Source organism: Sinocyclocheilus grahami, unplaced genomic scaffold (assembly GCF_001515645.1).
Source record: "Sinocyclocheilus grahami isolate Dianchi unplaced genomic scaffold, SAMN03320097.WGS_v1.1 scaffold674.1, whole genome shotgun sequence".
Classification (NCBI taxonomy): Eukaryota; Metazoa; Chordata; class Actinopteri; order Cypriniformes; family Cyprinidae; genus Sinocyclocheilus; species Sinocyclocheilus grahami.
This window is the reverse complement of record NW_015505853.1, coordinates 1,635,724-1,649,192: the sequence shown is the minus strand read 5'-3', so window position 1 is coordinate 1,649,192 and position 13,469 is coordinate 1,635,724. Positions and strand designations below refer to the sequence as shown.

At 36.6% G+C, this 13,469-nt stretch overlaps 1 pseudogene; it reads right to left on the bottom strand.

Annotated features, from left to right (window-relative positions):
• The window catches only part of LOC107559086 (cilia- and flagella-associated protein 61-like), a 31,415-nt pseudogene that overhangs the window by 14,557 nt on the left and 3,389 nt on the right, over nucleotides 1-13,469 (bottom strand).

Sequence of the window (13,469 nt, the reverse complement as noted above, 5' to 3'; positions counted from 1 at the left end):
CCGGCCAAACAAGTTGGTGTTTTTTCAATGTAGGCTTCAGACACGGGTCACGACGAGGCGTTCCCCATAGCGACCCCTAGAGGACGCAGTGTCTCGTTCCCCTCAGGGAACCATGGTTACATAAGTAACCCGAGACGTTTCGTGTGGAAGCTCTTCCTCCAGAGCTCTGATATGGTGTGTTGTATCAGTCGTTTGGATCGGTGGATTGGATTAGATGTGCCAGTCATGCAGAACTACTAACAGACATGATAAAACAGATGTTCCTGCTTTCTGTGAAGCCGCACTAATGCTGCCGCTTTCAAAATATAAAAATATAAGGTAAGAGGTCAGAATCTCTTGAGAGACCAAAGCAGTTTTAAAGAAATATGTCACCCAAAAAATTAACATTTGATATTGATTTAGTCATCTTTGATAAACAAAAGATATTCTGAGGAGCTTTTGGTTCTCTTGCTTTATACTGCCAAATGAATAAAGAAATTCACTACACTGCAAGAATGATTTTCTTACTCATTGTTTTTGTTTACTAGTAAAAATATCTAAACCTTCTTAAATCAAGATACATTTATTTGAGAAGCAAATGACTTAAGATATTAAGTCTTGTTTTCTAAAAATGTTTGCAAAATTGAGTTTGTGCTTAAAGCTGACAGATTTTGTAATTCTGAAAACAATTATGATCAAAATTAAGTGAGTTTATGCTTAAAACTGAGATTGTTTTTGTTTTAAGCATAAACTAACTTAATTTTTGATAGGATGTTTTCTTTAAAAATTCTTTCAGTTTAAGTATTAACTCAATTAATTTAGATTTTTCCCCCCAAGACTTAATATCTTATTAATATGGAGCCCCGCACATGGCATGCAGGAAAAAAATTGAAATATAATAAGTTAGAAAATCATGTTTGCGCCGTATAAAAGCGGTCTAAAATTATAACTCTCATTTATCTAATTTACAGTCATATTTTTCCAGCTTTCAGCATTTTGATCAGTCAACAACATCAAACCTAAAGCACAATGAATTTGACAGTAATGTGAATGAGATTTGAGCTCCAAAGGAGGGGAAATCATCAGTGAGTAACAGCATAATGTTTTGCTATTTTGACTTGAAAAAGTCAGTGCATTGACAACTCTGCTCTTTTAGGAGATTAACAGTATTATGGCACGGTGCAATTCTGCTGTGTAAACTTTTCTCTTAAGAAATGATTAGTAATGTTTATAATGAATTGACTTTTCATTCAAATATAAGTCAGGCCTTCGAGTTTGAACTCCACTGAGAGCCCAGGACAGCTTCAATGCTTTAGCACTTCACATCTGTGTGATAGAATGGAAATAAAGTGGTCTCTCCCTCTTTCATGGAGTGGAAATATGCTGCATGATGTCTGAATGCCTCTCGTTTGTAATGCATCTTTCACCTGGTAGCCAGAAATCTCGTGTTGTCATCAGAGTAGCGATCTAGAAGACCTTGAGCGGAGATGAGAGTGAGATTGTTGAATCTGAGATGAGGACTGTCGAGAAAGAGAAATGTAGTCGAGTGAGAGTCACATAATGTCATTGACCCTTTTATTTATCTTATCTTATCTTACTTTATGCATCTTGACATTATACAAAGAATGGCTGACGTTCAAACTGTTGATCGAACATGTCTCCAAATCAATTTCAGGTACAGAAAACATGTTGATTTGTGCTTTTCCGAAGAACAGACTGTAGGACAGATCTAGTCCATTTTGGATAATGAGGCTATTTTTGTCCAATTTTTTTGTTCCTTTTTTTCTGTCCAGAAATGAATACCATTGAATGAAGAGAGGATAGTAACGACGCCTGAACAAAAGCATGTGGGGTGTGTGAGGTTATTCTGCAAACACTCGATGGACAGATGCTGAAATCCCTTAATTTCCAGCACAGCGCTGGCCTGCATTAAAGTGCTTTCTTCTCCAACCATCACAGTAAAAGCCTTTCCTTTTGTTTTGTCTTTTTTTCACTCTTGTTTTGTTTCCTGTGTGTAGTGGTCTCCCCCCGTCGCCCTCCCCCCGTCCCCTCAGGAGTGTAAAAAGGTCTCTTGTCATGTAAATGCCCTGTTTTGTATGTGTTAGAAAGACATGATCTCTATCTGTGGCGGGAGAGGAAATCAGGCTAGCGTGCGTTAAAAGAGGAGTGCTTGTGAGTGTGTGAGGCCTGTGGACTGTCTTGATTGATCAGACGGAGAACGCTGGACACACAGCTGCAGCTCTGCGTTCTAGCGCTCTAAGCGATGCAGACAGACAGAGCTGCAACTGTCAAATTCAGCTATCTGTCTTTAATTTGAGCCCTTTTTTTCATTTAACTCTTTCCTGCATATGTTTGATTTGCACAAATTCTCACATGCAGAAGTATAAGATAAATTGCCATTTTTTAACAGCACTTGAGTAGCCTAATTATTTTTTTAAACAAAGAATCAGTCAAATTCATTATTAAAATTGTATTTATATTTTTTTATATATAAGGTTTCAAACCCTGTTGACAATTTAGGACATGCCTAAATACACTAAATGAATGAAATATAAATTAAAAACATTAATTGATTTGTGTGATTTTTTTTAGACATAGACATTAATAAATTTAAATTAATGAGTGAATGAATTTTTATTGCTAAAATAGCATTTTAAAACATGTATACATTCAAATATTTAAACAACATTTTGGACATGCCTAAATACACTAAATAAATGAAAAATAAACTGATTTGTATGATTTTATTTTAATGATACCCATGAATTAATTTAATTGTTTAATTAAAGGGGTCATATGATGCGATTTCAAGTTTTCCTTTCTCTTTGGAGTGTTACAAGCTGATTGTGCATAGATAAGATCCCTGAAGTTGCAAAGACTAAAGTCTCAAAACCAAAGAGATATTCTTTATCAAAGTTAAGACTCTGCCACGCCCCCCTAAAACAGCTCGTTCTAACACGCCCCCACATATCTACCTCACTATGTGGAAATATTAGCATAATGCGCCCAAATGCATGGTGTTACACCAAATAATGATCTTTAAAAAAAGCATCATATGACCCCTTTAATTAATGTTTATTGCTAAAATAACATAACATTAATAAATTTGTGTGGTTTTTATTTTGGGACATGCCTAAATACACTAAATAAATTGAATTATAAATTGTAATTATTATTTAATTAATGTTTATTGCTAAAATACCATTAAAATAGCATTTAAAAACATGTATACATTAAAATATTTAAACAAAATTTGGGAAAATATTACGAATAAAAATAAAATAAAAACGAGGCTTGCACATTTAGCCTAAATTAACCACTAAATAGGAGTTCGCTAATTTGGGACCAGATGTTGTAGTTAATGATAAACATGATTTAAAGAATAACATTTTGTTTGATAAAATTTAGCAAATGTGACTATTATTATTTACTAGATGGCAATGGATATTTTCATTGTTGTTTCATTAAGAATTTATAGAATTAATTAAAGAACAGAATTATTTGTCCATCTTTTATATTAGAAAAAAAATCTGGAATCTGTGTCAGTGTGAAATGTTAATCTTGTGTGTGTATGTATGTGTATTCTCTCCGCAGGCTGTTCTTGACCACCAGCTCACAGCGTTCTGGCCTTATCAGCAGCTGACAGGCCTCTATTGTGGCCAGTGTCTGACTGCTAAGTTTAGGGGCCAAGCATCTTTATCGGTCCTCTGTGGTCCTGCGTTTCACCCCATCCTCAGGGGTGATAAAAGACAAGAGAGCGCGCGTGAGGGGGCCAATGGTTTTGGCTTGACAGATAAGCGCTGTCGGCCATGGCCTCCACCTTCTCCATTAGTCAGGCGGCCTCTACAGCGGCTGACCGGCCATAAGTTTAGTGGACACTAACTGCCTCATTAGTCAAGTCATTAGCGACAGCAAACACCAATTGCGGCCTAGAGAACAGTGGCAGGGCTAATTAAAGGGCCAGCGCGTGACCTCCACACACTGCCAGCTCTAGACAGCTGCGTGCCCGCGGTGCCTGCCAAAGCAGCAGGAGTTAACACACACACACACACAGCCGCAGAGCGACCCCTGGTTGCCAGGCAGTTATCAGCTTTCAGGAAACAAGAACGGCCTTAAATCGCGGCTTTGTTTGGTCAAACGCCTTGCGAGAAGCTGCATCCAAACCCCTGACCTCTCCTGATATCCTCTCGAGAAATGACATTCTGAAAAGTGAAATCCTTCAGAGACTAAAGAGCTAAAGTGTGTGGAAGTCATTGTCTAAAAACAGTGTTTCCCCAACCTTTTACTGTACACTACCGTTTTTCTTTAGGAAAGAAATGAAAACTTTTATTCAGCAAGAATGTGTTAAATTTATCAAAAGTTACAGTAAGGATATTTAAAACGTTACAAAAGATTTATGTTTCAAGTAAATGCTTTACTTTTGAACTTTCTATTCATCAAGAATCCTGAAATAAAAATATCATGGCTATCACAAAAAATATGAAGCAGCACAACTGTTTCTAACATTGATAAAAATTATCAGAAATGTTTCTTAAGCAGCAAATCAGCATATTAGAATGATTTCTGAAGGATCATGTGACACTGAAGACTGGAGTAATGATGCTGAAAATTCAGCTTTGATCACAGGAATAAATTACATTTTAAAACACAATCAAACAGAAAACAGTAATTTAAAATGATAATAATTTTTCACAATATTTCTATTTTTAATCAAACAAAAACAGCCTTGCATTTGTCTAGTTGCCTCACATTTTCAAGAAAGACCTAACGACACATGTTTTTGTAAATTAAATCTAGATGTGATGTTTAACAAAGGAAAGGTCAGTCTTTGTAAAGTGACTTTTGAATATCCTTAGTTGCATTTTCTATGTTACAAAGGTTTTTCTCACCAGAATGTGGCCCTGATATTGAAGTTGAAATCTTTCAAAGTACCATTTGGAGCTGATGCCTGGCTGGGAATCACTGCTTAAAAATATTTTAATAAAGACAAATATTTTATTTGAAAAGTCTGTTTTTCAAATTCAGTGGTTTTAAAACACATAGATTTCTGTCCAGAGACAGGAGGATCCAGAATACAGGTATTAATTGGCGTGTGCTGGGCTGAGTGTTATTATATAAAGGCATAAGCTCAGATTTCATGCAATCATTGTTTCGCTCAGATCCCTGAGGGTCACTCTCACTAATTATAATCACACTTGAGATGATGTCCCCCCCCCAGACAAAAAAACCCTGTTTCAGACACAAATATCTTGTTTCTTCAAAAAAAAACCTTGAATGCTCTTTACTGTAGGGCTTAATAATCGGAGTCGACCATTTGATTGAAGTAGCGTTTCTAAAAATGGCATGCTTACCAGAATGTTAGTGCTTCAAGAAAAGCTAAACCCGTGTCAGATGCTCCCACTACCACGATTCTGGCATTGATGGTGACCTTCGGCTCCATGGTGAGTTTTCTGTTTGTGTGATACAGGGCAAAAGGAGCCTGACAGGAAGAAATGAGAAAACACGATCTTTATTGTCATGTAACCCATAAAACTACTCACTGGTGGAGTTTTTCAGTGGTCAATGCTGATATGAAATATGAAGCAGCACAGCTTTCTGATTTCTGAAGGATCATGTGACACTGAAGACAGGAGTAATGATGCTGAAAATTCAGCTTTGCATCACAGAAATAAATTACATCTCAAAATGTACTCAAATAGAAAACAGTTATTTTAAATTGCATTAATATTTCACAATATTACTGTTTTTACTGTATTTTTGATCAAATAAATGTGGCCTTGGTAAGCGAAACATTAACCACAAACCTTTGAACAGTAATGTACTTATATCTAATTATTTAAAAACAGAAAATGTGATTATATATGTGTTTTAATGTCTTAGAAATTGTCACGAGGCTGACAAGACGTGAGACGTGTGAATCCATCTGCAAGCTTTTATTAAAGGGACGTGGTAAACAGGCAGGGTCGAGCAATGGCAAACAGGTATATGGCGGGCAAAAACACAAGAATAGTCCTAGGGCTAGCGTAGGTCACCGATCGGCAGACAGAATCACAGGGGCGAGACGAGAGGGAAGAATCCAGGAAAACAGGCAAAGATCAGAAACCGCAAAACCAGGTAAGTCGAAACAAGGAAAACACGGAGACTCGGAAAGGGGTACAGGCTAAACAATACTCAGCAGAGAATGGTGGTTTGAGTGGGTGTTATATAGTGAGGGAGGTGATAAGAAACAGCTGTGTGCAATGAGTGCAATCAGTGCAGTGTGCAAACCGTGCAATGAATGATGGGATATGTAGTCCGGGGTGCTATGCAACAGTTTGTGTTGTGAGAGAGTCAATGTAATGGAAAGGGTGACCTCTGGTGGTGAATAAACGGAAGTCCATGGACCGAATTCATGACAGAAATGAAGCTTTAGGTTTGTGTGATGTATAGACAACACTGATTTAAATATGTAATCAAAATAATGTTAGGTATAAGGATTTATCAAAACTTATAACTGATGGATGCATCAGTTCGAATGGGTTCAAAATCATAAAGAGTTTTGTACTACATCATTAGTGTGGTTTATGAATTTATAGGCATAAAACATACAGTTTAATGAAAAACAAATTACATTTATTTGTTGCTAAAACAGCTGTTTTGCATTTGCAGTCTCAGCTCAACCGGACCTTATTGTTGAACACTGGATAATCTGATAAGCCTCTGCTTGTCGATGCAATGAAATGGTCGTGTGTTGTGTTTCAGGTGTGTGTTTGTCCTTTAACCAGAGAGTTAACAGCTAACAGCTAAGCTCAGCTAACAGTAATTGCAGTTTTCCTAAAAGCACTGCTGATGTCCTACACACGGAAGGGTTCCCCTGCATGACAATAGTTTAATCAGAGCCAGAGCGACAGTATGTTTCACTGAGCACTTATTGGGCTAAAAAGATACCAGCACAGCGAACAGGAAAAAAGCATTTGCATTAGCGAGCACTATAACTCGTCTAAAATATTGAAATGTGGTAATGTTAAAGAGTTTCACGGAGAGAAAAGAAACCTACTTTATAAAAAACGTGCAGAACACGTCAATAGGCTCTGCACCTAATATGAAGCATTGAAAAGATAAATTCTTGTAGAGATTTTACATGTTTGGTCGTCTTTGAATCAATTCAACGTGAACAGCTGCCGTGTTCTAATCATTCTCTCTCTGGTTCTCTAATTGGCCCTTGAAGGATGAATAAATTGAAGGATTTGTTCTGTGGTGCACCTTATCTGATTTAAAGTGGCAGAATAGAGACGCGGTGGACTCTGGGAAGGGAGAGGCCCGAAACTATGCCATTTGTCATTGTAATATAAGGAAACGTAGCTGATTACACGACCATCAACGACTGGCTCTTCAGAGTCATTCATTAAATGCTGTAATCAATGGCAGAGACTGAAGGAGGTTTAAATTCTGGACATGTGGGGCTACTTGAATCAGAAAATGCACAACAGGAATCATGTGCACAAAACTAATTTTCTGATGCCCTCCGAGAAGTTTTGAACATATGAAAGAGATTAGTTTTTGTTATATATACACAATACTGTTTAAAAGTTTGGGGTCGTATATTTTTGAAAGAAATCTATGTCTCCTCTGCTCACCAGCGCTGCATTTATTTGATCAAAAATAAAGTAAAAATACTCATGTTGTGAAATATTGCTATAATTTAAAGTTTTCTATTTGGCTATTAATTTATTCCTGTGATTCAAAGCTGAATTTTCAGCAGCCATTTCTCCAGGCTTCAGTGTCAGTTTCTTATTATTATCAATGTTCTTAACAGCTGTTAAAATTATGCACTTGCACATTTTGTGCTGAATTGTTTTTTTTTTTTTTTGGAAACCATAATTTTTTTTTCTGGATTCCATGATAACAAATTCAAAGAACAGCAATTCTTTGAAATTGATTTTTTTTTGTAACATAATATCTTTACTGTCACTTTTGATAAATTCAATGTGTCCTTGCTAAATAAAAGTCTTAATTTAATAATAAAAAAACTTATATTAAGTCTGACCCCAAACTTAAATTGCCATCCAATTTAGTTTTTGTCATTTAAAAAAGAAAGAAATTAAGGACAAACATTTGAAAATAGATAGAATGTTCAGCATTCAACTTCATTTAAATGATGTTTGTTGTTTTTCTTAATACTTAAAATATGATGTCATTGTAATAGTTTGCATATTGAATTGTGATTGGTCTTCCTTGTATCTCTTTACCCTGTAGCTGTTGTGAAGGTGCTAAAAAGAATGGTGACCAATGGCAGATTGTGCAAGTGTTAAGGAAACCTGTTTGAAAACGGTAAGGTTTTTTTTTGTTGTTTTTTTTGGAAGTTAAATGTTCTCCGATGTTGTTCATCAGCTCCTGACAGTGATATGACAGTGACGTGACGTCAAACGGGAGCTGACCCTGTCCTCTCTGCTCAGGTAAAGCCAGCGCAGGTGCTCCGGTCTCAAACATGCAGGGCTTCTATCAGACATAATGCCCTTCGTAACACAACACTCTATTGACGAAGACTGAACAGGTGCTTTAACTCTGATTAATTCATCTGAACCGGACAGAGGATTAACGCAATCATTGCACTCTTATCTGGAGCACTGCCTGGACACCAGTGTTGCTGCGCTACCAAATGGACCTTTCTAATGTGGACTGAAGGGTGACAGCTTGTGTTTCTTGCTAATGCACTGCACACACACACACACACACACACACACACAAAGCTGCATATGACACAGCAGCTCTGCTCTAAACCTAATGAGCACCTTGTACTGCCTAAAATGGGCAGTGGTTTCAACTGGTTTTGCTTCAGAAACCAGACTTTACACTGGACTTCAAGTGGTGACTTAATTGTCATATATCCACTGTAAAAATGTCCTGTTAAATTTATGGTAAAAAACGGCCAGCTGTGGTAGTCATAAATTCACTGTAAAAATAAATACATTTAGTTTCCCAATTATATATATTGTAATTCATAGTTTTTACATGCAAAAACCATACATTTGACAGTATTTTTCATTAAAGTTACATTTAAAATTTTTTTTATTACAGTTTGTGTGTTAGAATATACAAAGTTTGGGTTCAGTAATATTTTTCACAATGTTTTGAAAAGAAGACTCTTTTATTTACCAAGGCTGCATTTATTTGATCAGAAATACACAAATTTTGTGAAATATCATTGAAAAGTAAAATAACTGTTGTTTTCTATTTAAATATATTCTAAAATGTAATTTATTCTTGTGAGGCAAAGCTGAAATGTCAGCAGAATTACTCCAGTCACATGATCCTTCAGAAAAAGTTTGCCATGCAGAAGTACACAAAAATGAGTTAATAAGCTAATACTGTGAAAATAAAAACACAAATACTGGGTTACACAAATATTTATATTGGTTAAATATAAATATTTAATTAGATTTCAATAGTGTCATCTGCCATCTTGGATTGATTATTCATAGCAGTGCATGGATAATCAATCTCTATGAATGATACATATGATGCTACTTTAGCATTTGACTAAAAGAAAATCAGTTTTGGAAGAGCCAATCATGTTGTGAACATACCTTAAAATGCTGCCTAAGCCACCTACAAGCTTTTATAAACCCGTGTTTGTAAACTGCCACTGCCTCAAACACACTATCCATGCTCTCCTGATGTGTTTTATTGAAGAAAACTGTGAAATCATGTGGGCTGAATGTGATGCTTTCATAACACCTCATGATTAATTTAGCTCATTTAGATTGTATTGATGAAGAAACATTGTGTGACGTGAAATCCCCCCTCTGGCTATTGGGTGTGTGGTATCTCACTCAGGAGTAAACACACTCACACACACACACACACACACACACGTCTGCAGCAGATGTTGGTTGTTCTGATGATGGCTGGATAAGAATGCTGCTGCTTTACCTGTTAGAAACCAGCGTAAACATTCACCGCCATCTGCCACCATCCATTCATCTGTTTCTTTACAACTAGACATTCAATAACCTCAGGCAACAACGGCCCTGTGATCTGCTTCACGTACGGCTAACGATTCTGATGCGCAAAACGTGTAACGAGTGGAATAATGCAAACAGCTACGGCATTAATTATTGATGAACATAAGTGGGGGAAACAAAGATGTCATGCTGTCCATTGACAGTCCATTGAGAGTTGCAAGTGTGTCACAAGTTACACGAGTGATGGCACATTCATTTACTGCACAGCACCCTCTTGTGGAATCATTTTCTACTCGATGTGATCACTAAAGCATGCATCGCGTGCTCATACTTGGGGTAAGTGATTTAAACAAAGCCATAGCCCTAAGTAGTACACTTCAATGTCCAAAACTGTTTGTGCTACAGATTCCTCTAGCATTGTGCTGGTGAGTTGTATGGAATAGATTCAACTATTGGTTTTGTATACAAATAACACTACAGTTGCTTTTGTTGTTGCAGTATTTGATTGCAGTCTTTATGTTATTTGCTATTTGTGATAAAATTAATGCAGCCTTGCTGAACATAAGACACTTTAAAGAAAAAAATCGGAATTATTCCAAAACTTTGAACGGTACTATATATTAAATACAATTTTATATTCAGTTTAATTTATAGCTTTTCATCAACCTAAAAGACGGACACTCATGTGTGCACTGCAAAAAATAATGTTTTCCAGGACAAACATCTAAACATTCTTTAATGAAGATTTACTTGAGTAGCAAAATTTCATAAGATATTAAGTCTTGTTTTCTGAAAAATGTAACAAAAATAAGTGAGTTGATGCTTAAAACTAGAACAAATAGCTGCAATGGGGTCAGAAAAAGAAACTTAATTCAAAGGAAAAAAAATATTTGATTACCCCTTTGGCAGATGTTCTTGTTTTAAGCATAACCTCACTTAATTTTGATAATTATTTCAGAAAATAGGACTAAATATCTTATGCTGTTTTGTTTCTCAAGTAAATCTTTAAAAATGTTTAGATATTTGTACTGGAAAACAAGACAAAAGTATTGAGTAAGATAATAATTTTTTTGCAGTGAGATTACGGTCGTCTTTTTTTACAGGAGAAAAAGTGACTTTTGCCCACCTTGTGGCTGTAATGGGGTGGGTGAAGGAGGTAATAGAGGCAGGACTTGTGTGCCAAGCACAGCACCTCCCCAAAGAGATATTTGGTGTGATGAAGGGAAACAGGGTTGAGGAAAAAGTGACACAGTCGACCGTGTTCCTCATGGCTGAAGTACATGAACCTCTCGACATCAAAGTTGGCTCGGATCAACTCAATGTCCTGGGAGCACAACATGCGTTGCATTTATTTATGGTAAGAAACAGCAATGACACACCATGACACATTATTAAAAACGTACCTCTTCATCTCTGATGATTATCAAACCAACAACTCGCCTCTCGACCTGAGCCACAAATGCCTGAAGAGCAGTTCCATCCTGAGAATGAGAGACAATGTTCAGACATCACAAACACTGGCCTGTCGTGGGTCTGAGACGGTCTAGTGTGTGGTTGGTGACAGACCGGGTCTTTTCGGGCCTGTAGGAACAGATCCAGATCTTCACTGATGGACTCCCGCTGAGACTGCTGGGATATCAGACGACACCGCCACTCGCACCTCCAATGTTCTGATGGACAAAAAAAAATATTAGTTTGAAACATAAATCCAGGGTGTTGGAAACATAAATCCAAATGTTGCCACAAGATATTATGGAGAAAAATCAACTCGATTCCTAGAAACATCTGAGGTCAAATACATTAGAAGACGGAATAATTGATTTATCTTCACTAGATCATCTTTTGAATCCGGCTTTATACGCTCACAAATACTATCAAGGTCAGAATATTGTCCTTTGATTGTATTGTGGTTTCAATCATGCTTTATTATACAATTCAAGTACTTGAATAGGAACTATTGATTCAGAGGTTTCTTTTTCAGCTCATTTAGATGATTCAGAGTGTGCGTGTACCTGATCAATCCCCACCGGTGACACAGGTAGAGTTCCTGCGAGCAGGTGCTGGTGTCCCGAGGAGCGACTCGGATGAACCACTGCAGCAGCGGGAACTCTGGAGTCAGTTTAGGTACAGAGATCACACAGAAATCCCGATCCTGTGGAACACCATAACAATTTATGTCAAATTTATGTTTATGTAAAACAGGACACAAAATGCAACTGGGCTTGAAGAGACTGTTCACTCGAGAATGAAAATTCTGTCATCATTTGCTCTACCTTTTAAAAGTTTGGTAGTGGTAAGATTTTTGTATGTTTTTGAAAGAAGTCTCTTCTGCTCACCAAGGCTGCATTTATTTGATCAAACATACAGTAGAAAACAGTAATATTGTGAAATATTATTAGAATGTAAAATAACTGTTTTCTATTTGAATATATTTTAAAATGTAATTTATTCCTGTGATCAAAGCTGAATTTTCAGCATCATTACTCCAGTCTTCAGTATCACATGATCCTTCAGAAATCATTCTAATATGCTGCTTTGTTGCTCAGGAAACAATTCTGATTATTATTAATGTTGAAAACAGTTGTGCTGCTTCATATTTTAGTGGAAACCAATATTTTTTCAGGATTCTTTGATGAATAGAACGTTCAAACGAACAGCATTTATTTGAAATCTTTTGTAACATTATAAATGTTTTTCTGTAACTTTTGATCAATTTAATGCGTCTTTGCTTGATAAAAGTATCAATTTATTTAAAAAAAACATCCGAGTGACCCCAAACTTTTCAAAGGTAGTGTACTCGTCTTAAAGACGTATGACTTTTTTCTTCCACAGTACACAGAAGGATATATTTTGAAGAATGTCACTCTGCTGTTTTCCAAATAAGACAAAAACGTAATATTAATAATTATAATATTTGTCTGTTTCTTACACAGACGTCAGAAGACTTGAAATATAGCATACATAGAAAAGAAAGTCACAGAGCAACATGAGAGTGAGTAAGTGATGATCATTTTCATTTTTGGGTGAATTAATACATATTTGTGTTACATATTTGGGTGATTTCTGGATTCCTTAAATTGATGTACTTACTGGGAACAGTTTAAACAGGTACGGCAGGAAATCAGCTGATCTTTGAGGAAAGAAGACGACAACAGAAATGAAAGCTTATGAGCATCATCTGTCCTGCCGGAGCATTGAGAAAGGCACTAAAAAGAGTGTGGTTTAGTTGGTCTCGCTGTCACTTTAAGCATTCTACTCATTAATTACATGTTCATGCTCTGTGGGGAGCGACAGGCCTCCATATTCCACAACAGCTGGCCAATAAGGTGGCACACAGACCAGCTCAGCAGGAGCCAAATAACACTCAGACTGATTTTTACAACAGCTCCTCACTGAAAGCCATTGGAGCTCGGCCAGACGGTTTTCCTTTAACCAAAATTAATTTAACCAGTACAAGTTCTGATAGCTTACGTACTTCAGAGGAACCATATTTTACACTTTCATAGCATTATCCCACTAAAGTCATGGTTTCTTGTACCAAAAACA